This window comes from Puma concolor, chromosome B1 (assembly GCF_028749965.1).
Source record: "Puma concolor isolate L17-30 chromosome B1, mPumCon1.1.hap2, whole genome shotgun sequence".
Lineage (NCBI taxonomy): Eukaryota > Metazoa > Chordata > Mammalia > Carnivora > Felidae > Puma > Puma concolor.
This window is the reverse complement of record NC_141670.1, coordinates 149,685,589-149,713,400: the sequence shown is the minus strand read 5'-3', so window position 1 is coordinate 149,713,400 and position 27,812 is coordinate 149,685,589.

Sequence of the window (27,812 nt, the reverse complement as noted above, 5' to 3'; positions counted from 1 at the left end):
TGTTTCCTGAAGACAAAATAGAAAGATACTCATACTGTACTTTAGCATAACTGATCAAAATTTGTTTTTGTTATTAAGAATTTGCTACTAATAGTGTTACACAGAATTTTAGGATTGGAGTCAAATTTAGGGAAACTTTTATCATGTTAGTATTTGAGCCGTAAGATTTTGGGGGAGGGGTTTCGTATTTTATCATGCACAACTAACTTTACATGCCCTTTGAACTAACAATACCAACTGACCAGAGCCAATTGAAATGCATTTAAAAATGCCCTCATGTTGCAGTGAGCTACGTAACTGTATAATCAAATTATTCTTATGCTATATATTTTGGCTCATTGATAAACATGTGTAGGAGTTTTGTTATAGGAACATCCATTCTTGATTTGTTTTGCTATATTGGTGGCAATTTTGCATGCCACTTTGGTACTGCCAGATTTCATCAGGACAGGATACATGAGACAGACTAAGATGTGTTCTGATAGGTGGCATTCATAAAATATGTGACTTCATGCACAGACATACTCACTGATTATGATATTGCTATAGGTTTGTGCCTTACAGATGCAAGAATTATGATAAATTCTGTTTCATGTGACTACAATAAAAATAAAACTAAAACCTAAAACAACCTATGATTTATTTAAAACTTAATGTGGTGACAAGAGAATTTCCAGGGAAAACCAAATACTTTGTTTATAATACTACATATCTGATGACTACACGAATTTTCCACAGATTAGCTTCTGGTGCCATAATTTCACATGTTGTTTCTTTCCACTTCCACATATTTTTGACTCTGCATGCCATAGAACACATTCATATTGTGCTATGACCTCTGATGTGCACTTTAACGTCACAACCACACATGAGTCAGTATAATGGGCAGGCACTTTCCTGGAAGGCATCTTGTACTGGGATGGCTAGTGATAACCTAACTACACATGGAAGAGCTTAGGAACCACCTAAGGATATCCCACCAAACCCAAACTGAGTGTACTCCCAACTCTATTTTCCCTTATTCAGACCCCAAAAATGGTTGCATCCACTTATGCTCCCTCTAACAGAAAAGTCAGAGTGGAAAGGAATGCTGGTGTTAATTGTGGTCAGCCTTTACAGAAATATACCTTGCAGGGGAGATGCTTGTGCAGATGAACAGTCCTGCACTAAAGCTGCATTCGTGTCATGGTCTCTATCTTCAAAAAATGAAGTCGAATAGCTACGAATATTTCAATGGTGTTTAAAAGCATTTGACACTTAATAAAATATAGAATGTTGCTGAACTTAGGTTCCTTTCTTATTTAAAAGTGAAGAAAAAACCCACTTGCATATCTTTTGCCACCTATGTTAGCCTCTAAAGTCAATTATCAAAATAAAATGTGTGTAGAGCCAAAAAAAAAAAAAAAAAGTGTAGAGCCAGAGTTTGAATTTGAATTGATTTTGAATTGAAGTGTTATTCAAAGATTAACAAGGGTATTAAAGCATATTGCTCTCATTAAACATATTAATGTATTGATTTTTTTTCAGATGACAGACATAAAGGATTTTTATACCATAAAAAACAAAAAAATAAAATATTTAAAATATTTCATTCTTTAAAATATGTTATATAAAGTATAAAATATATATTTTATACATATATTCTGTGTATATATATATATATATATATGCATGTACATACACACAAACATACGTACATACAAACATTGTATATTGGGGAATGTGCTCAAAAATCTTTACCGATAAAATATATAATCCCGAATTTCTGGGTATCATTGAATTAGGCATTAACAACCCTCAAAATTTGGCCCCAAAGAAGCCCATCTCTTTAGCTAGTCTGGATTATTCCTAGAAACCCTAAAACAAGTCTTTTTTTCATAGCCTAAAGCCATTATCCAAGTCAATCCTACCCCAGCTTCCAACTTGGAATATCCCCTTTTCTTCTGGCTAACTCAAATCTTATTCGTCTTCAAGGATCTGTTCTTTAAAGCTTCCCTTCACTTTTTCAGTTTTCAGAGTTCTCTAATTTTGTTAAATGAATAGTATCTATGATTTTTAATATGCTGTTAGCACTAAGTGATAGCACACTGGAAGGCTTCTCTTCTATTGTATCATTTGTTTTAATGCACTGTAAATCATACTTTGCAGCTTCTCAAAGGCAAAACCTCCCTCTTATACTTGTGTATCCCCACAGCACCTAACATAGGTCTATGCAAATAATAATTCCTCTATGAAGATTTGTGGAATTAGTACCTTTTTTGGAAAAGAAAAAAAAAAACAGGTTAAGGGGAGATATCTTTGGAGTTCACAAAACCCTCTGTGGGGAGAGGGTATGTGTGAAGACACTCATAATGACAGCCTTTTTCTTCCCTGTGACACACTGGGAGAAAGAAAGTTCTTCCCATTATACATCTATCCTGTGCTGAGAATGTCGTCCTCATGATGAATATCAAGTAAGGGGTGTACACGAGAATCTCAAAGTATGACACTAAAGGGAAAGAATGGCTTCATTTAGAATCCCAATGTGATTAGCATATTCTCTTTCCAAATGAGGTAATTTTATCTTCTCAACAGCTTACTTTTCTGCCTTATTCATCATACGATCATATTCACTAACAATGGCAGATGGGAGGGTGGGGGTGTGTCTGTCCATTTCATCCTAGTTTGGCATCTCTGTGGAAGGAAAACAAATTGATAAAAGAAAATTCCTGTTTTCTTTTTGAATGTCCTGGTGGAAGCTCCTCTCTGTTTTCCTTTTCAGAAGTGCACTTTCACTGTCCCTTTATAGATGTGGGTTCTTTTTTAACAGTAGAGGTCCTCCTTGCTCAGCAGTCCTCCAGGATCAAGCAACTACTCATCATAAAAGCATGAGATAGTTGGGAACTGCATGACTTAGACAGATTATTAAAAAGCCATTGTCTGTGCTGTAACTGGGTTTATGATGTCTTTTCATCTCGACACCTGCCGACATCTCAAGGCTCTAATTAGCTGTCAATCAGGGCAGAAAGCTCAGAATAAGCAGCATTGTGCTTGGAATTACTATGTGGAAGTATATGCAAATTACTTAGGTTACAGATAAGAAAGCATCTGTACTTTAGAGAATGAAAAGCTATATTAATCCAGGATTATCAAACACTGGTAAATGTATTATTGACCTTGTCATGGTGCCAGACAGAATAATGCTGTGATCTAGAGCCCAGATTCCCTGGACACTGGTAAAACATGCTGGCTGTGGCCTGGCTAGTTCCATTTGAATCACAAGGAGTGGAAAGAACCAAGCCTTCCACTAATCTGAGTATGTCTGGGGTCCCATGCCCATGAGATTGGGACAAGCTCTACCCTGTGCCACCCACCTTTTCCCATCTGTATCCATATCCTACTGTGTTATCAGACGCTCCAGATGGAGCTTCCCATGTCATTGTTAATTATTATTATTATTTTTATCTCTTCACCCATAATGTCTCTAAATCTCTTGGCACTGCAACTGTTGTCTTTGTTGGAAAGAGATGATAGCCTTCTGAGATGGTGATGGCGGCATTTCTTTGTGAGCTCTCAGAAGCAATGTGGATACTATTCAAGCCTTAAAAAATAATAATTATGTCCTGACACTTAAAAAAAGTGAATTTCTTTGTAATTAGTTCTAGTATTTAGGATTGCTTTGAAACTCACTAGGGTATTCCTTTAAACAAGAAGAAAAGATTCAGCTTGTTTCTCTTGTTTGGGATCCTTTGGGATGAAAAGCCCTAAAGAAATGTAAGCTATTATTAATCCGCCCCTTCTGTAGACACATGTCAAGGGGGGCTCTAAAATGTATATCAGTTGACAATGTATCTTGGTTTAGAGGAAACTGCAGACTTATTTTTAAGCATGTACTTTGCATTTGCCCAGAGCCTGTCTATTTCCATGAAAATGGCATGGAAGTGGCATCCTGTGGCTGAGGCTTCTGTTGGTTTTAGCAGTTACAACCGGTCCAGCTAGATGGATGCTACCTCCTGGATAATGCCTAATGCTTTTCTCTAAGTGGTTTGTATAGCAAAAGTGGGGAGTGGGATTGGTTCTGCCTGGATGCAAGGGGATGATCAGATCTTGCATATTTCCTCCAAAACTTTACATTCTATAATGTGGATGGTTGATGCCTGTTACCTCTTTTGCAGGTGTTCACAGGTATTGCATAGAGAGAAGAGAAAGTCATCATGTCTTGTCCCACATAGCTTTACCAGTTTTATGCCTCATTGGAATTTTTCAGTAGTACTTCCTTTACCATTGTTGCTTTGCAGCTGGTGTTGACTGCTCCAAACAATCCAGAAATCATGGTCTCTGCTACCATTGTCCTCCATGTTATAGTAAGTACCTACATGTGTATATTTCTATGTTGGGCACTGCATAGGCAAGACAGAGACAGCTCAAGATCACTCCAATGCAGGTGGACATGTGGAGACTGTTGTAGGAATTAGCAAGCTCTGAACACCATAGCAATAGACAAGGCTAGAATTTGCATTGTGTATCAGTTAAAGGAAGTGTGTGTGTTGAATTGCCATATTTACCAGAATGATATTTGTGGCAATTTGGGATATTTTTATTATAATTGGGAAATGAGTGAAAGCACTAGAACCTTTGTTAGTTCCCTGTCCCTGAACTCCTTAGGGAGAATTTTTGGAGTCTTAGGTTGGTACGCGGGAAGCATCAAGACATGTTTTCAAGGTCGCGCTTGAACACTATTTTCCAGCTAGCTCTGTGAAGCTAAATCTGCATAGTGTGCTTCAGTTATCTCTTCGCCCTGAAACTCAGTGGTTTAAACAATGATTGTTTATTTGCTTATGATTCTTGTCTTTGTTCTCTTTGCTTTTTGGTTTTTGAGGATTCTATTAATGTATCTTCAGCTCTGAGATTCTTTCCTCAGTTGTGTCTAGTCTACTAATGAGTCCATCAAAGTTATTCTTTATTTCTGTTATAGTGTTGTCGTTTTTAAATGTCAGTGTTTCTTTTGGTTCTTTCTTAGAGTTTCCATCTCTCTGCTTACGTTGCCCATTTGGTTTTGCATACTGTCTACTTTATCCATTAGAGCCCATAACATCTTACTCATAGTTGTTTTCCACGTCTAATAATTCCAACATCCCTGCCATGTTTGTTTGTGATGATTACTCTGTCTCTTCAGAATATGTTTTTTGCCTTTTGGTGTACTTTCTAATTTTTTCTTGATAGCTGGGCATGATATACTGGGTGAAAGGAACTGCTGAAAATAGACCTTTAGTAATATGGTGGTGAGGTATAAGGCAGGGAGGAAGAAGCATTCTTATGGTCCTATGATGCTATGATTAGGTCCAGTCTTTTAGGGATCTCATGACTCTGGAATGTGAACTTCAAAAGTGCTTCTCAGGTTTTTGTTTTGTTTTGTTTTTTCATCCTCTTTTAGGTAGGACAAGAATGCCAGAGTGCGCTGGTTTGGGTATTTCCCTTCTCCCATGTGGAAGGCTAGAACAGATGGATTTGGGCATTTCCCTTCCCTCAAGTCAGTTAGGCTCTAACAGTACTTTAGCAGGTTAGGCTCTGGTTAACTAGTTCTCCTGAGGGCAGATCTTGGTAAGAAGAACAGAGTGGTCTGGCTATTTAAAGTGGTTCCTTTACCTCTCCTCCTGCTGGAAACATGAGATTTTTCTCCTATATTTACTGTGGGAATCTGGTTGAATGCTTAGAGGTAAATTACACAATATTGTGGGGGGGGGGGGTGCAATGACTGGATCCCCCTGAAGTCTTTAACTCTCAGACTTGTCTGCACTTGGTCTCCAGCAATTCCTCACCTACAGTTCAGGGTTTCCTATCCAGATGCTGGTTCCCATGGTGGTATCTGCTTAGGAGTCTCTGTTCCAATAAATTTTTATTCTCTGTATTCTCTATTGATCTCTTCAATCTTGGGGGCAGCAGTTTGTCTTGTGTCCTCCCCTCTCCTATGGATCCAAGAAAAGTTGTTGATTATTCAGTTTGTTCAGCTTTTTACTTGTTAAGACAGAGTGACAACTTCCGAGATGCCTATGTGCAGAACTGGAGAACCTGCTTATGATTCTCCAATTTGTCTATGACTTGGCAAGGATGGTGTGATTCTGCTCCATGTGGTGTTGTCTTCCAAGATGGCTCACTCACATGGCTGGCAAACTAGTTCTCAGCTGGGGCATCCAGCCAAGTGTACCTCTGTTGGAGGGATTCCTGGGTATGTCTCTATGTAGCCAGTTTGGGCTTCCTCACAGCAAGGTGATCCACGGTGGGCAGGTTTCTTACATTTTGACTAGCTTTCCCCAGAGAGCAACAGCAGAAGTTGTGGACCTTTTGAAGGCTTAGTCCTAGACCTAGCATGGCGTTGCTTCTGCCAGGCCTCAGGGCAGCTCAGATTCAAAGAAAGGTATGACACAGGATGTAAATACCAGGCAGTGTGATTCATTGGAAGATATCAACGTAATAGCCTTCCAGTTTGGTTCCCTGATTCTAGTGGTTGTCTCCGACTTGATACTCCCATTCTTTTTTTTTTTTTTTTTAATGTTTATTTATTCTTGAGGATACTCCCATTCTTAACTGGGCACCTTCATTCTGCAAAATTTTAGGGTCCTGACTTCCTCTTGTCCTCTGTAAGGACTGAAGTCCTCTCCAAACTTTGTCTTCAGGCAACTACCAAATGCCTTTCTCTGCCTTGTTCTGCACAACCATTGATATCCCCCATGAAGTTTTCTGGAGTTTCAAGCCTACTAGCTTGCCTGGGCCTGACTGTCAAACAGAGACCTGAATACACCTAGGTCTATGGAATAATGTACCAGGGAGTGGGGGGAATTGCAAGAGAAAAAGGTGAATCATCATTCCTGAAAGTTGGTTTTACTCCAAAACATAGATTAAAAAAAAAATTCTCGGGGCACCCGGGTGGCTCAGTCGGTTGGGCATCCGACTTTGGCTCAGGTCATGATCTCACAGTCTGTGGGTTTGAGCCCCACGTCAGGCTCTGCACTGACAGCTAGGAGCCTGGAGCCTGCTTCAGATTCGGTCTCTTCCCTCCCCCGCTCTCACTGTGTCTCTCTCTCTCAAAAATAAAATAAAAACATAAAAAAAAATTTTTTAAAAATTCTCATTTCAATAATTATTTTTAATACAAAAGATATTCTATAAAAGTATATAAATACTTTTAGAATATAAATACTTATAGAATATAAAAGATATTCTATAAAAGTATATAAAAGTATATATAAAAATATAGAAGCATATTCTATTGAAAATTTAAGAAAGAACACAAGCCTTTAAGGACATACAAAGCTTAGTGTGGCTGCTGTGACCTATACCCCCAGACTCCTAGGGACATGGGGGTATTCTCCCACGCCACTGCAGGTCTGTTCAGTTTTTGCTACTAGAGACTCTCCTTCTTGTCTTGCTTATCCTGCCATCCATTCATGTCCAGAATAAACTACATTATGGCCTGGATCCTGACTATGGTACTTATGATGCTTGTCTCTAGTAGCTTCCGTGTAAACGGAGCAAGCTGTTCCGTGAAAAGTGCAGTTTCTGTGTCCTCCTTCTGGAGCCCAAATCCATTACGTTACAACTAGACCCTGCTATCTGCTCTGTGTACCTCCCCTGCCACTTGCTTTCTCAGCCTTTCAATACCACTGATTGAGAATACTCGATCAATACAATACTGGATTGTATTACTTTGAATGGAAGCCCCAGAGATTTTCTCGCCTGTTACTATCCTTAGCATGGCTGAGAGGCTTCAGTAGTGCTGTTGGGAATGTCAGCGATTCCTCATTTCTGATTCCTCTGGTGTTCTGCAAAAACTCTGAAGGCTGCACGGCCCTATAGTCGGAGACAGTTTGTGGAGCACTGTCCTAGTTCGCCAATGGGGAAAGATAGTGCTTAGGAATTTAGTGGTGAATTTTAGACAGGCCCCAGAAATGCCAGCGAGCATTGTCTCCTCTGTGTATGGCAGAGACTGGGGCTTCCGGCTTTAAAATAACCAAGGTGGTGGGGCCTCTAGGGAAGGGGATGACATGAGGTGGTGGACCATGGCCAGTGCTTGCTGGGGATTACAGTTGTTGGAACTCCCATGCTGAGCTCCAAAAAACCTTTAAGAAACTGCAGAGGACTAATGTTGCTCTTTAACATGGCTCAGACTCCTCCACTAGGTCCTACAGATGAATACGTGTCTTCTTTGAGTTGTGGGGTTGTTGAAGCCCAGCCTAGCCAGTCTCCTGAAAGAGCTTAGTATTTTGGGTTTAACTGAGACCCTCAGCAGTTCTAATGTCGTTCTGATTAAGTTTCCAAACCCTCAGAACGCTAGACGTTCAAGTGCTGCAGAGACAGGCATTTGGGGGAATCACGAGATCTTGAACCTCCTTTTTTTTTTTTTTTTTTTTTTTTTAATCTACAGTCCTGTCCCTTTGGATGGGATGGATAGCTTTAGAGCTTAGTGCAACCAAGCTGTCTGTGAGCATAGTCCAGGCATTCCTATCAAACCCTGTTTTAATGCTCCTGAATCCAGTGTTAGTCTCATCCTGGGGTCTTTAGCTAGGTGTTCCAGGGTCTTTAGCTGAGCACTCTGGGACTAGGGAACACAGTATTATGCATGTCTTTGATAACCCAAAGACCAACAGAACTGGATTCGAGCCCAGTGTAGTTAGAGAAGAATCCTCATGCATAGCTGAGTGCTTTTCTCACTAATCTTACGTGGGTATATATGGTTTGAGTTCTCTTGAGAGATAGCCAGATGTTCACCTGCCACATGGAACAGATTAGAGCAGAATTGGTTTAGAGAGAACTTTAGTAACTGCAGAAGAGTCAGTGTTAGGGTGGTGTTATCTGTAAACCACATATGTGATGTATACCATCCTCTGAGGAGTCATCTGGGAGCACCATCTGAGATTCCAAAGTAGACTCAAGACTCAATTATGGTTTCATACTTTCAAGGATCAGTATATTGTAAGAGCAAAGGTTCTAGTGTCAGACAAACTGGTTTGAAATACCAGTTCCTCCTGTACTAATTGTGTAACCTTGGACAAGTTACATAATCCCTTGGGGTCTCACTTTTCTCATGTATAAGTGTGTGGCAACAACAGTACCTACCTCAAGAGATGTTGGGTGGGCCAAGTGAGATGATGTGTCTGGCATGTGGTAAGCCTTCTAGAATTCTTGAAACAACAACAAGAACAGCAACAACAACTACTACTACCATTTTTGTGTGTGTGCAACTTAGAGTAAGTCTGGCACAGTATTAAGCACATTACATGTTTTACACACAACGAGGCTATGTTACTATCACTAGGCTATTGTTAGCTAACAGATGGGGAAGCTGAAACCCTTTCCTGAATCCAAAGTCTATACTCTTATTCTTGGTCAAAGAAGAGATATCTTTATGTCCTGGTAGCTCCTTCCCATAAAACTGGCTATAGGAATCTTTGAGAGGAAGACGGTGTAATGACTTGTCTGGCTCCCTTACCAATTCATCCACCAATTCCCTAATTTGCAGTAAATTTCCAATTTTAGCTTACATCTGGTTCAGAGTTTGGCCCAGACTCCATTCTAATCAAGGAGAATACAAGCTCTAGGCCAAGAGGCATCTTACTGCTGACTCTGCTCTGACTCTGTACTGTAGTTGTGAAGAAGCCTCCATCTTGGACCCAAGTTCCATTAACAGGATCCCTGTCATATTTTCTGCTGTGCCCACCTTATAATCCACCCTGGATTTAGTTCCTCAGGAGTCATCCTCTATTGATTGCCAATCCATGAAACTTCTTGATCCTGATCCCTCATCTATCTAGTCAGATAGATCCCTTATCTATCTGTTCTCTGGTCAGGATATCTGAACCATCTGCCCAGCATCCCTCCTATGGTATAAAAAGTGATGCCTCCAGGGGCACCTGGGGGGCTCAGTCAGTTAAACATCTGACTTTGGGTCAGGTCATGATCTCGTGAGTTCAAGTCCCACATCGGGCTGTCTGCTGTCAGCATAGAGCCTGCTTCGGATGCTCTGTCTCCCTGTCTCTCTGCCCCTCCTCCATTTGCCTCTCTTTCTTTCTCTCTCTCTCTCTCTGTCTCAGTATAAATGAACATTTAAAAAAAAAAGTGATGCCTCCTGAAGTAGCTTCTTAACCTGATTGGATACTTTCATTCATTCATTCCTTCGTTCATTCATCCATTCAATAATATTTAGTGAACATAACTATAAGCCTCCTGATTTCAAGATCCTTTAACCGCCCTCTCTTTGAACAAACCCCTATTTACCCTGAGAAATAGCTCCTGGTTCTGCCACAACTTCATTCTTATCTGCTTTCTGCATTTTTCCTGGACATTCAACACTCTTAGGATTGAAAATTTTCGAGTAGTTGCTACCTGCCCCCCTTGTACACTTGAGCTCTGAGGGCAACTCTAACCCTGGTTCCATCTGAAAAAAGAAGTGGAGATGAATAAAGGCACTGAGACATGTTGTATTAACACAGGGAAAGGCTCTCCCGTGTTTGGTTCGTTCTACTCACAAGCTGAAAGGCAAAGGAGCACTTCAATAGGAAGTGTCATCTACAAAGCACCTTCATGAAATAGGCCCCAATACTTTGGTTGGCAGAGGTGGCTCCTAGCACATAGAGAAAATGCTCTGGAGACTTGCTCTTTGCTGATATTAGGCTCTAATAAAGTTATCTTGTTAGTTTTTTAATATGAGAATGCTCCGTGGATATACTTGCCAAATTCCTTTCTATATTTAACAACGTCAAAGCAGGGCTCCAAAAGACAGACTTCATTCATTATGTCAGTGTGGCCTTGGAATGACAAACCAAGTAGTTAAGTTGATTAATGAAGGGTATGTTTTGTCACGATTTCAAATAAAAAGAAGCCAGAGGGGTCAATAAGTGAACTCTTTCTGGAGGCCAGTGTTATCACCCCTATTAAAACATTAACAGTATCCATTTCCTGGCTGCCTCACTAATCAATTTGTTTTTTTTATATTAATTTAGTTTTTAGGCCAGCCTCTTTCCCAAAGCTTGCACAGGCAAACAAGATAAATCACAGGTGGCAATCACTTTAAATGGTGCTCATGGTTAGTGCCAATGCTCTTGCAAAACTCTAAGTAGGGTCTATGGGAAAGAAAGAACTGTCCTTAGTAGAAAAAGAAAGGTGCAACCAAGAGCACACCAAGACCTTCTATCTTTCCAGTTTGAGAATCAGTGTGTTATTAAATCTCACTTAGTTTATATTATCTCCAAGGATCTATACAGTCAGTGAGCAAAGTTCTCTTGAACAAGCATTATCTTAAGGTTCACAGATTATCCAAACACTATTTCTTCTCCCATTGATTGCATCTGCCACCTTTGTCACAGTGATTTGCACTTCCTTGCCAGTGAAACTGTTTTGTTCTTTTGCAGGGAGGGAAGGAGGCTTATGGGTTACATTGGGAGCCAGAGGAAAGGGTATGGGTTAAAAAAAAAAAAAAATCAATGATTCAATGGTTGATCCATCTTTCTCTATTTGAACAGAAGAGATAACCTAGTTGGAAGGGAAATGGTGATTAATCTAATTCATCATGCTAAATTGCTTCTTTTGAGATAGTTGTGATGCTTGATTTTTTTTATTTCCCTTCTCTTGGATTTTCCACTAAAACTATTTTAAAATGGGTTGTTTTTTGAACACATAACATCTAACGGTGATAAATAAAATCTGTTAACAACTTCCAAATTTGTATCTCCAAGTTTGACTTTTCTTTGATCTTCAGGTGCCTGTACTTAATTGCTTTGGATTTTCATTTGCATTTGTAACGGACATCACAAACACATTGGTTTGATTTTTCCTCCGAAGCTGCTTCTCCTTGGCCCGAACTGCCTCATCTCATTAAATGACATCATTTACATTTCACTATTGCTCAGGTCCCAAACCTAGGACTCATTCTTGATTTCTTTCTTCCTCACTTCCCCACAACAGAACAATCCACTGGTGGTTTACCTTCAAAACACGAATCGGATGTGACCACTTCTCATCATCTCCGGTACAGGAACAGTAGTGCCAGACATATCAATCATCTCTCACCTGGACTATTGCGGACTCTTAAGCTTCCACTCCCGCCCACCTTCACTATAGTCCTATAACCAAAGTGATCATGCAACTTCGTTGCTCGAAACTCTTGAATGACTTCCTGTTATATTTAAAATAAAATCGAAATCTCTTACCATGTCTGCGAGGTCCTTATGATCTTTTAATGCTCATTTTATGCTTTTCTTTTTTTTTTCAACTTTTTTTTTTTTTTTTTTTTTTTTTTTTTGGGACAGAGAGAGACAGACCATGAACGGGGGAGGGGCAGAGAGAGAGGGAGACACAGAATCGGAAACAGGCTCCAGGCCCTGAGCCATCAGTCCAGAGCCTGATGGGGGGCTCGAACTCACGGACCGCGAGATCGTGACCTGGCTGAAGTTGGACGCTTAACCGACTGCGCCACCCAGGCGCCCCTATTTTATGCTGTTCTTTCCCTCCTTCATGCACTCCAGCCACATGGCCTCAAACATTTCAAAAATTTCCCCTCTCAGAGCTTGTGTTCTTGCTCTTTTCTTCTCTTGGACTATTTTCCCTTGTACCTCCGTGTACCTTTGCTTTCTCATTTCACTTGGGCCTCAGTGAAATACCTTCAGAAATACCTTTGTGATCACCTTGCCGTAAATAAAATTTAAAACTTTGTTTATAGTTTGGTTTTCCCACTGGAAGTTAATTCCAAGTTGTTAGGGACCCTGTCTGCCTTCCTCATTACTATCCCCAGTACCTAGAACAGTGCCTGGAACATAATAGTGCTTAAAAAATACTGAATGAATGGATAAATCCATTTGTATATATACTGTACTGGGAATTTACCTGGAAAGAATTCAATGTATTAAAGATCAGCAAAGCTCTCAGGTCAGGTTCAATGTTGGGGAAATAGTAGGAGAGTGAATAAGGAAGAAAACAATACTGATTACTCAAATAGGTACTATCTAACCTTTCCCATCTTTTCATCAAAAGGCTTAAACTAAAATAAAGTAACATTTATTGATAATTTACTATGTCCAAAGCTTGTGAGCAAAGAGTACAAAGTTGCATAACACATAGCTCCAAATATTTATATGGGGTGTGTTTGTGTGTGTGTGTGTGTGTGTGTGTGAGAGAGAGAGAGAGAGAGAGAGAGAGAGAGAGAGAAAGAGAGAGAGACAGAGAGAGAGAGAAACAGGTCTTATTCATAAAAGGAATTAGAAAACTTCTTCCACAAACTGCAGGTAGTAATTATTTGTAGTCAGACCTAATGCATAGAAATGTTGTAAGATACTATGCAGTTAGAGTATAACTCTAGGACAGAGCTTCCCAGTGAATTTGCCAGTTACAAGTGTGCTTCATGAGCAGCCTCCTCCTTTTTATAAAACCAAAATAAACATATTAAGTGTAAAACTAAGCACTATACATAAAAAAGAGTGGGAAGCATTTAAGCATTAAACAGAAGGAGGTGCTTTAGAATCCGCTGAAGTAACCTCTCTGGAATCTCGTGGGGCCATTTCAGGGTATCTCTGGCATTCAAACTCAACCATGGTTCTTGCCATCCCTCTGTTTTAGGAGAAAAGAGTGCCTCAGTCATCATCCACCTGTGACATTGATAGCAGAGGCTGCATCCAGTTACAGGGTATTTACCAGGATGAGTCTGGGTCTTTTTACAGCACCTTCCTGTGCTCTCCTTGGAGATGATACCCAGCAGTTGGAAACACAGTGGAGTGAATTCAACTCACTTTAGTCATGCCAAAGGAGTAATCTTTTATTTTTTTTCTTTTGAGAGAATTACATAGAGTTATAGGGAAATGTGTGGGTTTTATTATTTGCTCTTTGTCTCTTCCCTCTGCTCTTCTGGTTCTCCTTTCATCCTCCTCACCTCTGTTTGCTGTCTCCCCAGCGCTCCCTGGAGTTGGCAGTTGATGACAATCAGTGAGTAATAAGCAGTCAGAGAGATGAATTCCAAAGTCAACTGTGGGAAACTAAACCACACACCACAGTGATGCTTTTCCTTCCTTTCTCCTTGCACTTCTCCCCTGCATGAACCAAGGACTTGAGTTTTTCTGCCAGTGCCCAATTATGGAGTGGAGTGGAGAAAGGGGGAATAGGAAACGAATGGGCCTCACTTAAGCACACCAGTTCATTTGTCAGAATACCAAGTTAATTTATAGCATCATGACACAGAACATCATATTTAAGGACATGGAGTTAAATCAGGTAGGATCTGATGGTTTTTAAGATAGGGTCTTTCTGAGGTAGGGGCCTGAGGAGTCAGTGATGGCCACCAAGCCATCTGCTTTGTAGCCAGAAAAATAGCCGTTTTCCACATTTCTATGGCAGGGTTTGTTTTGGCTGGATTCTGTGTGCCTGGTAAAGTACTGGTCTGGTCTGGTTGTCCTGAGAGAAGATAGAGCACTTCCAATAAGCAGTGACTCTGGAGGGAACTAGGCTGGTCTCAAGAAAACAATGGGCCCGACCAATTAGAGATTCAGTTTTTTTCCATGTTCCTTCTTGCCTTTGTTAGTTCAGGTAAGCAACTAGATTCAGAAGGTATTGCAGAATGCCAGGAGGAGACTCACGGACCCTCAGAAATTGGAAAGTAGTTTAAAGGTCATGGACCTCACCACTGACTGAGTCTCCTTCCTTCCTCTCTACTTCTGTCCTGTATATGAACAGTGATGAGGAATTTCCCAGGTCCTGTGATAACACATTCAATATTTCTAATTTCACATACAGCTCTGATGATTGAAAAACTCTTCTTCCCATTGAGGCAACATCTCTTTTCTGCCGGAAGTTTTCCCACTGGCCCTTCTCAGGGCCCTTCTGGGACACTGTGAAACGAATCTTGGATCAGTCTAAAAGGAGAATGGGTTTTCAGACCCTCTAAAGGAATGAATCATTCAGGTTCACAGAAGCAGCTTGAACACTTGAAGCTGGGATTAAAGAAAGTTGTTGAAGCAAGATGTACCATGAACTCAGCTTAATCAGAATGGCATAATTCTCTCTCTTGAATTTCCTCACTATTAATTCTTTAGAAGTTGTCATGGAAGCACTCTTTACTATTATTATTAGTTTAAAAATAAAGGCCTAAAAATAGATTCAACACTAAGAAAAAAAGTCACAGGCAAATTTTCTCCCCCAAATGATAAAGTCTTTTTCTGGGATCTCTTCAGACATGATTCAAGGGCCATTGGTTCAAAAAGGACATAGAAATAGCACATAGCTTTTCATTAGCAGGGAACAGGAAACCCTAAATTTTGTGTGCTAAAAGCCTGGAGTGTGACAGCATTTAAGTCCTTTAGTTGGATCAAACTAGACAGGAGACCTCTAGACTTTCAGGTGTGAGTCTGAAACTCTGTTGTAACTATCCAAAGATAGAGAGGTATTTTTTAAAACTCCGTTTCTCATTATTTATTTGTTCGACAAATATTCATTAAGTACGTTAATATTTATTAGGTACAATCACATATCAGGCCCTGTACTCCAAGTGGATAAGAGAGGGACGATGTTCTCATTTTATCTTCCAAGGCTTGGAACTAGTTTTGTCAATTCTGCTGATAGGTTTGGATGAGATTTGCTGTTTGCTAATGGGGTTTTCTCTTCCTATCACTCTGAAAATGCAGTGGGGCCAGAGTTTTACTGGCCTATTTTCAAAGATGGCATTATTTTTTTATTCATCAAATGGAGTCCCTAAATCCAATTAGCCATCTGGCTTAACTTAACCATTTATAAATTTAAGTGTCAATTCTATTATATATTAATATTGCCTGCTTATAAATACTTATCTATGGCATATATGTTCATAAACCATTTTTATGCTTGAATTTCCCTTACATTTTGTGTCCCCAATAGAAAATACATTATTAATCTTGAGTATTGTTGCAAAAATAAATGTTGAGCCCTGACAATCCTTGGAGTGTCCAAGCAGTGAGTTTCTGTACACAGTGATGTTGCCTAGGGAAACAGAGAGTATCTGGGAACAGAAAAACCAAACTCGGGTTTGGCTGAGGATAGAGCGGGGAGGTGGCCAGTAGGTTCTGGGGAGAACCAAGAGCCATATGGTAAGATGTGGCTGGGAAAACAGATGCCCTTCTCATAAATGGAGATGGTCTGCAAGTTGCCTTCCTCTGGGAACCAAGGTTTAGGTTCAGCCAGAAATAGTGGTATGTAAACACCCCGATTCCCTCATGTGCAAGCAGAGAACTGAGCCAGTAAATACACAGAACCTTTTTTTAGTCCACAGAAGGCGAATGAAAGCTCAGTTAAGTGTGTTGCCCAAATGGAAAGGTAAATTCAATTTGAAAAATGCTATAAAGGCCCTGCCATTTAGCAAGGATAGCAGAAAAGATGATTTAAAAAATGAAATCCTTTGCCTATCCCATCAAATGCTTCCAACTAGCCACCCTTCAACTAAGCACACAGAGACGGAAAGAGAAGCAGAGGTGGGGATATGATGGGGCGGGCAGCCTGAGTTCATTTCCCTTTAGGCCGCTTGCTTTGCCTTTTTCGTTGCTAAGTGCTTTGGGACCACCTTCCCTCTGGCTTTAGGTGACCATGCCTTTTCCATCAGCTGTCCTCATTTTTCTGGTGTGTTTTTTGTATCTTCTCATAAGTCTAAAGGAATGTGGGGATCATGGTAGAATAAAGTTATGGTGTGATCAGGTGTGTTGGGGGAGAATATTTTACTGCTTGAAAGTCCATGTCTCAGATTGTCTCCATATGATTTCTTTTTCATTCCTAATGGTGGGGAGGTGAGGATATCATGCACTATCCAAGACAGTAGCCACTTGAGCCATGTGGCACTCAAGCACTTGAAATACATTTGGTGTGATTAAAAAACTGAAATCTTCATTTAATGATACATTTAAGAGGAATGAGGAGAGAAGATATTTGTTTAAGAGAAGGCACAGTAAAGAATTGTCACAGGAGCACCTGGACCTTCAGTTATTATCAACAAAGAATCTGAATAAGTTAGTTAATAATTAGTGTTAATAGAATTAGAAAATCATTATTAAAATGTATATTGCACTTGACTAATGGGAAAATAGAGGATAATAAATATCATAAGCACTAAAACCCTGAGGCAAAGTACAAATGCTAAAATACATTAGTAGACAAAGTCAGGAGGACAAAGGTCATAACAGTACAAACTATACATTAAGAAGAAAGTGGAAAAAAAGCAGATCTATGCCAGTTAATGGAAAGGTAGTTAAAATAATTGATCATTTATTATTTTTTATATTTGTGAAGGAAAATTTGATGACCCATGCTGTGGAAAAGATTAATATAGAAATCTGTTTTTGTATAATTTTTAAAATGCAAAAATTAGATTTCATCCATAATTCATTTCATTCTTATAAATTTCCAAGGATTGGGGTATTGCCTAAATTTTTGAACTGTGAATTGCAACCCACTGGTGGGTCGCAAAATCAGTTTAGTGGGTCACAATGAGCATTTGAAAATATAATAGATATCACACCTGTCAGAATGGCTAACATTAACAACTCAGGCAACAACAGATGTTGGCGAGGATGTGGAGGAAGAGGAACACTTCTACACTGCTGGCGGGAATGCAAACTGGTGCAGTCACTCTGGAAAACTGTATGGAGGTTCCTAAAAAAATTAAAAATAGAACTACCTTATGACCCGGCGATTGCACTACTTGGTATTTATCCAAGGGATACAGGTGTGCTGTTTCTAAGGGACACATGCACCCCAATGTTTATAGCAGCACTATTGACAAATAGCCAAAGTATGGAAAGAGCCCAAATGTCCATCGATGGATGAATGGATAAAGAAGATGTGGTATATATATATATATATACATATAATGGAGTAGTGCTCGGTAATCAAAAAGAATGAAATCTTGCCATTTGCAACTACGTGGATGAAACTAGAGGGTATTAGGCTACGCGAAATTAGTCAGAGAAAGACAAATGTCATATGACTTCACTCATTTGAGGAATTTAAGATACAAAACAGATTAACCTAAGGGAAGGGAAACAAAAATAATATAAAAACAGGGAGGGGGACAAAACGTAAAAGGCTCTTAACTGTAGAGAACAAACAGAGGGTTACTAGAGGGGATGTGGGAGGGGGGATGCTCTAAATGGGTAAGGGGCATTAAGGAATCTACTCCTGAAATCATTGTTGCACTATATGCTAACTAACTTGGATATAAATCAAACAATAAATAAACTAAAAAAAAAGAGGATAGATACTATAAGAGTAATGCATTTGATAAAGTAATGAAATTAGTGTTTTGTGCCATTTGCTTTTATTAGTGTGTGTGTATGCATGTGTGTGTGTGTGTGGGGGGGGGGTTGAAAAAGTTTGAAAGCCACCAACCTAGATAATTTCCCATGAACCCTTCCAATTCTGGTGCATAATGATTCTGTATGTTAAACAAGTTGAGTTTCAAGGTGAAAATTGTTTTGTAGATTTCAGGTAGTTCTTCCATCTGGGAATAGCACTAGGTTCTGTTAAATGGAATTTTACTTAAGGCATATCCACATTAGACTGCAAAAAAAGAGCATTTAATTATTAAAAAACAAAGTAAAGAATAAACACCATTGGTCTCATCTCTAAGGCGGTCCACATACAGAGAGCTGAGAGCCGTAATGAAGGAGAAACTCCATTATAAGAAAATATTTCTTCTGTATTTCTGCTGTATTTCTCTGTATGAGTTTATTAGAATTATCCAATTGGGGGCATTCTAAGTGCATGAATTGGCATAAATGTTTGATTTTTAAAAACTCTGGTATTACAGGTATTGGAAACATTTCTTTGCATTTCTTGATAATTATACGTATGCATAAACTTTGCACATCATGATTCTTTAAAGAGCAAGCCATCAGCGTAGAATTTATAAGAATACACGTATTCTTCACTGGTTTTTCACATACTAATTTAATAAAAAAGGAGCTTAGTCCGTCTTTCTTTATTATCTTTCTTTGCCATTGTTCACGTAAGCCCAGTTTTGGACTTGTGGGAATAATGATGCACTGTGTAAACAGGCAATTCTGTGGCGTATAATGCCACAGAGTGTTGCCAAAGAAGCTGTGGGGGAGAGGGGTTGGGTTTCTTTATTGCCTGTACTACTACTCATGCATTGGTTGGAGATTTTGGTGAACCTGATGAAGGATTCTTGACACTTTACCAGTTAGGTGAGGTGAATATTTTTGATCTGTAGCCATACAGGTTTCATTATTATGATGTATTTTCACTCTGTGCACAGCTCTGTACACACCTTGTGCACACATGGCATGTTTTGCGTATATACTCATGGTCTTTGACGACACCATGCTCAGGAGGGCTTGCTTCGGCAGCACATAGTATATTTTGCTCACGAATTTTCTAAGTAAAAATTATAGGGCTTTCATCACGACTGAATCTGATAGGATTAAACATATTGATATAAAGACAGTTAAATTATACCTTGAGAGAAGTTGGCTTATGTCCAAAGAAGCACACACTTCGTGAGTCTGTAGGCAGCTGATATAAAAATACCATATCAAAAGGGAAATAACAGCCCTTGAAACACTATGAGGCTTACTGTATAGTGAGGCCACCTTGGCTGCCACTGGTACTCTCCTATGGATTTCTTGCATTTCCTCAGCAGTAGTTTTTGGCTTCGTTTCAGCAATGCTGAAGCGACGTTTCCTTTTTATTCTAAACGCTTAACAGCTTTAATTAATAGTACTTATTCAGCTCATGCCTAGCAGTTTTATTTTTGCAAAGTGATTTATAATCATTTTTATTAGTTATTCTAAATTGAGATTTGGAATGGCATGTCATAAAGAAAATGCTTTACGTTTGAGAAAGGAGAGTATGCCTACCCAGCATTTGTCCAAATAGCGTAATTATGGCTACATGGATTGTTAAGTATTTATTCCTTAATCTGTGGATGTAAATACACCGCTCCAACCTGCAGTTAGGGAAGGTCTGTAAACCTGGAATGTAAATTGCAGCTGATACCTGTAAGAATACTTGAAGCAAAGTTGAGTATGTGTCTATAGCTAAAACACTATTAAAGGAAAAGGAAGTTGGAGTAATGATATAAATTATTAGACACTAATGACAATCCAAATTTAGTAGTGTGTATAATAATGTCATGTCATTAGAGATCAGGAGTATCAGAAAAATATTGCTTTTATTTATTTAAAAGTGACACATGTTAATATAAGTCATTTTAATAGATATGTATGAATGTGATTATAATGAGCAAAACTGGTAACTGGAAAATACCTTTTCACATGATATGAATCAAGATTGTCATTAGAATGCTTATTTTCGAGTTAGGTTTTTTTGATTTTCCTATACCAAAAGGACAAAAAATTAGCATAAGCAATATTTTAATGACTTTGCATTTATTACTTTAGCATGCATTACAGGATGTAATGCACAAATTCAAAGCTCTGAAGTTAGGAAATTTGAAATGAAATGCCATGTTCTAATTCCATTAACTCGGTATACAACTTCCAACTGATGTTTTGATTATTCAAATACCTTCTAATCTTCAGATTAGATGTTCTTCAGTTTGCCTTTTGTGCCTACCTTGTGGCTGTGACACCACACAAGTAAGAGTCTTGAGAAGTGGAGGCCTCCAGAAGGGAGGGTCGTGAAACAGCGGCCACCTTCCTTGCTTACTGGTATCCCTGACAAGGAAGGGCAATGGTAGGAAGGGGCAAATAATACGCTAAGGAACTTATACACCAGGGAAATGCACCAACTTGATTTAAAGCCCTATTTTCCGAATTTAAATCCAATTTTCACACCATCAAATGATGAGAAATGGATTTCATGAAAAGTTGTCTCTTCCCTGGTTACCATGGTGTTTATAAGAGAAGGAAACTGTTAGCAACAACCTAGGCTTGTGGGGAAAAAAACCCAATTAAGAAATCAGAATGCCAGGCAAACACATCCTTGACTCAGTGTGCCTCTTTTTTAGGAACGGGTAATATAAACATGTAGCCACACAGCATCTGCATAGATATTAAATATGATAAAAAGATTTACGAATGTACAACTGTGACCTGAATGAAAGGGCATGTCTAAACACAATGAATCCAATTTTCTGCTTACACTGGCAAAGAAGCCAACCACTGTGCCTAAAAAAACAGTTTAGTTTTATTAGCTAAATAAACAGACTAATCAACACCACTGGTTCCCTGCTCCCACTTACCCGAAGCTTTTTTAAAGGCTAAGATGTTTCTCAAAGGCAAGCTACAGATTTTAAGTGCTGAATTGAGGTTTTAAATACGCCAAAATTCAAGTGATGGTTTCCATGGTGACCTTCCGCAGCCACTTACTCGGAATGGCAAAGTAACTCCCCTTCAAACATCTAATTCCTAAGTCCCTTTAGCTTTGTAGCAATGTGCTGAAAAAGAAATGGCTGGCTTTGAAAAGGGTATTTGAGATCGGCAGTCAATTCTGATGTCAATATAGATTCTGATTCCTCATCAGACCTGATTCTGGGCATTCTGCTGAAACTCCATCCTTTTTTTTTTTTTTTTTTTTTTTTTTTTTTGCCACCCATGATGTTCTGGGTCAGGGCAGAGGAAGAGTATGGGTAAAGTGTGGGTGGGCCAGTAAGAGATGAGTTAGCTTGTGTGAGCTTTTCAGATTGCAAGTACCCAAAGAGGAATCTGATGTGAACTGGAGAGTAGAGTCCTGAAGTAACATGCTCCATTATTTTGACTTGGGACATCTTAAAAGTCCAGTCTTTTTACCCAGAAAACACTTGGGTAGATTTCATAGTACCTCATATGTAGTTTATTTAAACAATGTATATCTAATGCAATAACAAATAAAAATCAAGAGATATAACTTTAATTATACAAGAAAAATATGGATAAAAAATCTGTATGTGTATATTTGTGTGTGTGTGTGTGTGTGTGTGTGTGTGTGTGTATAGCTATACATCTATGTCTATAGAATGAGAATATATACAGAACTCTCCTGTATTGCCAAATGATGATCAACAAGCCTATGTGAAAAATCTGGGTAGTTTTCCAATGAATTTGGTTTCAATTTTCTATAGTATTAGGATTCAAAACAGAAAGACATAGATGTTTGCAATTTGGAATCTATCTTAATAGTGGCTGACATTTATTAAATGCTTCCTATGTACCAGACCTTCTAAGCACTTGACATCTATTTAATTCATGTACTTTCACATCAACTTGATGAAGTGGATACTTTTTACTAGTGTGAAAACTGAGCCTCAGCTAAGTTAGGTAACATTGACCATGGTAGTGCACATGGCAAATGAATGTGCCAGGATTTAAACTCTTTTAGTTTGATTTGAGAGGAGACAATATTAATCATGACCTAGGAGTACTCCCTCTTCCCTGATGATCTCTATTTGGAAGGAAATAAAAACCTCCCGCATTGTTTTATTTTACAACTCATGTCCAGGTAAGTGTTAACTCTGGGCCTTTTCCTACCTCCTCCCCACTCTGCCAAACACAGGCATAGCTGTTTTAAATGTCGAATTTTGCATGATGCCATTTTTTTGATGCTTAATAAAATTGTAATTCTTCTACTGTATATTGAACCTTTCTTATGTGGAGTTCCCTTTTGTTTCTATAGCAATGAAATAGAACAAAGGAACATTCACCTTATAGATTCAGAAATCAGCCTAAACAACAAGGAGAAGAAACCAGACATGAGGAGAGCCATGTAAGCAGAGGGGACGGGAATGTAATATCCTGGGGTTGAGGATGGTATCATGACAGTATAGATGAAGGATAAGGAAAAAATGAGGAACTTAGAGAAAAGGACAGGCCTATGATAAAAAAACAAAAAACAAAAAACAAACTTGTTCTGAAGAAAGTAACTAAATGAAGATAATTTGACAAAAATATCCACAGACTAGCAATGTAGAATTTTTTGGCTAAGAATATATCTTTTCACCACATTTGAAGAGTAAAACAGAACAAAACAAAACAAAACCCCAAACAACAACAACAATAACAACAAAAACAACCCTGATAACGAAAAAAAAAAAAAACAACCAACCAAACACAACATAACAGATCCTAGCACTAATTTCTCTTTACTGGCAACACTCCTTTCATATACTGGCTAGATGTTAAAAAGTGCGAAGGAGGATCTATATTTTGGAGAAGTAGGGTAACTTCAATGGTAAATATTTGCCCTCTGGATAAATATATAGATCCTAAGAATGCATTAAACTGCAAAGAAACTGTATTTCCACAGTTTCCATTGGGGTTCTATGTGTGAGTGGGGATGCGTCTATCAAGGGGCAGAAAAAGGAGAGAATCCAGTGTTTCCAACTTGACTTTCTCTCCCTTACAAAGATGAGAACATGAGTGAGCTGTAGGGTTCTGATAGAGACATCACCCTGAGCTCTTCTCCACAAAGCAAAGAAGCCTCTCAGTGTGCTTTAAGTAAACAATTTGTGTGATTTCCCTAAAGGCAAGTACAGTGTTATAGAGTGAGAAAAGGTATCATGTGGCAATATGATTATTCATTAACTTACTCTACAAGAATATTTATTGCCCCACCCAAGCATCATCATCCATATCCCATTGTTTGATTTTACTGAGGGAATGATGTCAGTGGCAGGGAATGTGAAGATAGTAAAGTCATCTCCCGTTGGCATCCCATTAGGTGTAGAGGTGATAGCTCACCAGACTTTGGTAGGGCAGATCTTCATCTATTCTGTTTCAATGATGACTATTGTCTAACCCTATTTGTAATTAATAGTCTACTTGTATATTTATTTAATGTTTACCTTTCATAGGAACTCTACAGTAAGCTCCATGAAGACAAGACAGTATTATGTCTTGTTAACTGTTGCCTATCCTCATTAGGGGGCATAGTGTTTGACACATAAATGCTATAAATTGTTGAATGAACAAAAACCAAAGTTCAAGGGCACCTGGGTGGCTCAGTTGGTTGAGCTGACTCTTGGTTTTGGCTCAGGTCACAATCTCACAGGTTGTGGGTTTGAGCCTTGCATTGGGCACTGTGCTGACAGTGCAGAGGCTGCTTGGGATTCTCTCTATCCTTCTCTCTCTGCCCCTCTCCCCCCCCCCAAAATAAACAAATAAAATTGAAAATATTAAAACAAATACAAAACAAAGTTCAGACTAAAAAGCAAAATAGAATAGGAGAATGGTGGGTGATAAAAGACAGTTGTAGACTCCAGGTCCAACACTGTGTGTTAGGATAACTTTATTAAGACTAAAAAAGTTTTTTTTTAATGTTTATTTATTTACTTTTGGGGGGGGGGAGAGACAGAGAGAGAGGGAGACATAGAATCTGAAGCAGTCTCCAGGCTCTGAGCTGTCAGCACAGAGCCTGTCATGGGGCTTGAACTCACAAACTGCAAGATCAAGACACCCAGAAGCCCCAAGACTTTCTAAGAGTTGAAGGAAAAATGATGTGATATGATGGGAGAGAATAAAGTCTACCCTGAAGGATTATTCAGTTCTGCTCTTAGAGTTTAAGAAAGGAATGAAAAGACATAGAAATGGATATTTCTATGATATGTTCGGGTCACCCGGGGGTCTCAGTTGGTTAAGAGTCCAAATTAGGCTCAGGTCATGACATGCGGGTTTGTGAGTTTGAGTCTCGCATCGGGCTCTGTCTTCGGGTTCTATGCTGACAGCTCAGAGCCTGGAGCCTGCTTCCTGCCCCTTCCCCACTCGCACTCTGTCTCTCTCTCTCTCAAGAATACATAAACATTAAAAAAAAAGAGAAATGGACACGTTCCTCTCTTCTCTAAATCTGACCATACTTCCACCCCAATCTGTTAACTGGGTCTAGTATTACAGTGAGGTTTGCAATTCCATAGGACATAGGGGATGGAGTAAATGATGAAGGCGATTCCAGTGCTTATTGCGCGCCACGCAGTGGCCTTAATTCAATCAGCATCACTCTGAAGAGATAAATTCTTGCTCACCCAACTGAAGATAGAATACAGATTGAGGCATTCAGTACGTGTGACGGACTGAGAAGGTTATTTGAAATTACTTCGGCAATACACTCTCGTCTTTTCCTCTCACGGTTACTGAATTATTTGTGATATCCACACCTCTACCACCAACACTGATAGCCCACCACCATCATAATAATAGAGATCACTCAGAGAATAAATAGTAGAAATCAGTTTCAAACCCAGAGTGGGCTGACTCCAAAACTCATGCTCTTCTCTCTGTCACTCTTGTTACAAAGTACAATCTTCTTCCTATAAGGAATAGGATAGTTACATTCCATCCGAGATCACTACTCTTGGGTACGTGCAGGATCTGTAGTTAATCAGATTAATTCCAAGGTTTTAGTGGTTTTCGTTGCAGGCCAAGCGGTAGAACACCTGAGTTCAGTCCCTGCTGACCTTGCCTGATCCCTTGTTCGTGTCTTTTAAATGGAATTGTAGTTCATGAGAGTGAGTATGAATCACTGATGAACATAGAGCATAAGGGAAAGTGGATTAGTGGATTAGATCAGGAAAGAACTAAAGATTATTACTATGAGAGAACATTTTACCATTCTGCTTGATTTTTGATCAAGGTGTCTTAAAACTTGAAAAGACGGTGGAGAACAAAAATAATTCTTCAAGGCTACCATCTGGTAGCAAAATAAAGAAGACAATACACTCAAGGACTCATCGTATTTATTTGATCTTTCCATGCCATTTATGGTTTCACCTACTCTATTGCTCCCGATTTTGTTGTATACTGCCTTTGGTAATGTTCTTTTTCACTAAAACGATGTTCCTAAAATTGTTCTGTAGTTCTTTATCAGTAATGATTCAATCTTTGGCAGAGTATGGGGTCAGGGAACTAGAAATCCAAATCTCACAGGCAGAAGGGAGATGATTTTTTTAGCAGGTGATTGAACGCAAATGGGGGAAGAAAATAAAAACTTCCAGCCAAGTTGACTACATCAGATGTATTATTTGGCCAGAGAAGTAGGCAGGTCATTAAATACTTCATAAAGTTAATCTTTTAATCTACTGCTTTCCTCCACTTTTACTTAATAATGAGAATGGGTCGTGTGTGGGCTTTATTTTGTCATTCAAATTTTATTAGGTTGTTTAAGTGCAATGGGAGTGTCCACTTCACTGTGTATGATATCAGTGCTTCTGCGGTGTGTACCCCATATCAGCTACATCAGCTGTCTTTTTTTTTTTTGTTTTTAATTTTTTTTTTTAACGTTTTTATTTATTTTTGGGACAGAGAGAGACAGAGCATGAACGAGGGAGGGGCAGAGAGAGAGGGAGACACAGAATCGGAAACAGGCTTGAGGCTCCGAGCCATCAGCCCAGAGCCTGACGCGGGGCTCGAACTCCCGGATCGCGAGATCGTGACCTGGCTGAAGTCGGACGCTTAACCGACTGCGCCACCCAGGCGCCCCACAGCTGTCAGTTTTAATTTAGATGGAGCTACTCAAGGTAATAGGATGCTTTGCTAAATATTCTGCACTAGTATTTTCACACCTCCCTCCAACTCTAAAATACCAGACATAGGCTTTTGGTCTGTTATTTTCTGCAGTGGTGTCCCGGAGTAGTTTTGTAGCATTCCAATCACTGATGTAATATGATAATTGACTTATCTCAGTCTGCTGTAACACAGGAGGTGGGTTGAGCGAGGGAGCATGTATAGTCTGCAGTAAAACAAAACAGGAGGTATAAGACATACTAAGAAGATTTGAAAGTTAGATCTTTTCATAAATAAACCTGATTGTATTCCAACATATTTTATTTTATTTTTTAAAAAAAATTTTAATGTTTATTTATTTTTGAGAGAGAGAGACAGAGAGAGAGACAGAGCAGAAGCAGGGAAGGGGCAGAGAGAGAGAAGGAGGCAAAGAATCCGAAGCAGGCTCCAGGCTCTGAGCTGTCAGCACAGAACCTGATGTGGGGCTCCAATCCATGAACTGTGAGATTTAATATTTTCTTTAAAAAAATTTTTTTTTAATGTTTATTTTTGAGAGAGAGAGACAGAGTGCAAGCAGGCACAGGGAGAGAGAGAGAGACACACACAGAATCTGAAGCAGGCTCCAGGCTCCGAGCTGTCAGCACAGAGCCCAATGCAGGGCTTGAACACATGGACCATGAGATCATTACCTGAACCAAAGTCGGATGCTTAACCAACTCAGCCACCCAGGTGCCCCTCCAACATATTTTATTAATGTAGTCTGCCTTCAGTTCCATCCAGGGGTTGGCAAAGTGTGGCCCTCTGTGGCCAAATCTGGCCACACCCATTATTTGCATATTGCCCACAGCTGCTTTCTCACAACAATGGCAGAGTTGAGAGTGACTGAGATGGAATATATAGCTGGCAAAGCTAAAAGCATTTGCTGACTCTACAGAAAAAGTTTGGTGAGCCCAGGTTTGAGCCAATTTCTTATTGGGTATACGTTTATGAAATATAACAAGCCCCTAAACTCAAACTCTTTAGAAAACAAAACAAAACAAAAAATATTTGTTTTGAAGTTGTTATAGTACATCATTTAAAAATTGACACGACCCTTTAAGTCCTCAAATTAAAATTTCCATATGGCAGCCAACACATTCTAAGTCTCTAAATACTTGTTGTGTTGGTTTATTTCTTTGGAAAGAAATGGGGGGAAAAATGTAAGTACATGTAATTACCATTTTTTTTAGGGGCTTCCTGAATCTAAAGCACTTCCAGAATCTAAAGCACCAATATTGGTATTACCCATATGGCATAATAGTGAAGGCAGAAGTTGAGTCAAAGGCCTTGAGTTCAGTTTATTTTGCCCATATCGAGCTAAAAGTTTCATACTGATTTTGGATCTAC